Source organism: Tupaia chinensis, unplaced genomic scaffold (genome assembly GCF_000334495.1).
Source record: "Tupaia chinensis unplaced genomic scaffold, TupChi_1.0 Scaffold126681_1, whole genome shotgun sequence".
Lineage (NCBI taxonomy): Eukaryota > Metazoa > Chordata > Mammalia > Scandentia > Tupaiidae > Tupaia > Tupaia belangeri.
The window spans coordinates 1-539 of NW_006186965.1; the positions used below are offsets into that span (position 1 = coordinate 1).

General features: G+C 64.2%; 1 long non-coding RNA gene across 1 annotated transcript; it reads right to left on the reverse strand.

Moving 5' to 3' along the window:
- On the reverse strand, positions 1–533 carry LOC102502616 (uncharacterized). Its single transcript, XR_336342.2, has 3 exons — positions 305–533; positions 150–188; positions 1–52 (listed from the first exon to the last, which is right to left on the reverse strand). It is a non-coding gene; the product is annotated as an uncharacterized LOC102502616 (long non-coding RNA).
- Between the last annotated feature and the right edge of the window lie 6 nt (positions 534–539).

Below are 539 nucleotides of genomic sequence, written 5' to 3' on the forward strand. Positions count from 1 at the left end.
CCTGCGTCATCCGCCGAGTAGAGGAGCAGGGCCGCGCGGCCCCGGACGACCACTGTCAGAGAGAACCGGGGGAGGGTGGGGGAGCAGGTGAGATGGCCAGAGGCCCAGCCCGCTGGGGCGGCCCCCGCCCTGCGGGTGCTCACACTCACCCCCCGAACGGACGTCCTGCTTCAAGAGCCTCAGCCACCCTGTCGGGAGAGGGGCCAGGCGGCCAGTGAGTTCGGTGGCCTCAGCCTACCCTCAGGGAACTCCCAGGCCCACTCTGGTCCTGCCCCTGGGCAATGGGGAGCCTGGAAGAGCTCACCTTTCACGTGGTCCTTTCTGAAAAGGAGGAAGAAGAGAAGCACAGCTGCGAGGAGTAGACAGCCCAGCCACAGCAGAGCCCAGCGCTTGTGGATGTCTGGGAGACCCAGGGAAGAAGACGGGCTAGTTAGAATCTTACACTTTCACCCCACCTCACAGAGGGCAGAAACTGAGGCTCGGAGACATGAAGCGATCTGCCGGAAGTCCGCGGCACATGGTGTCAGACCATAGCCCAT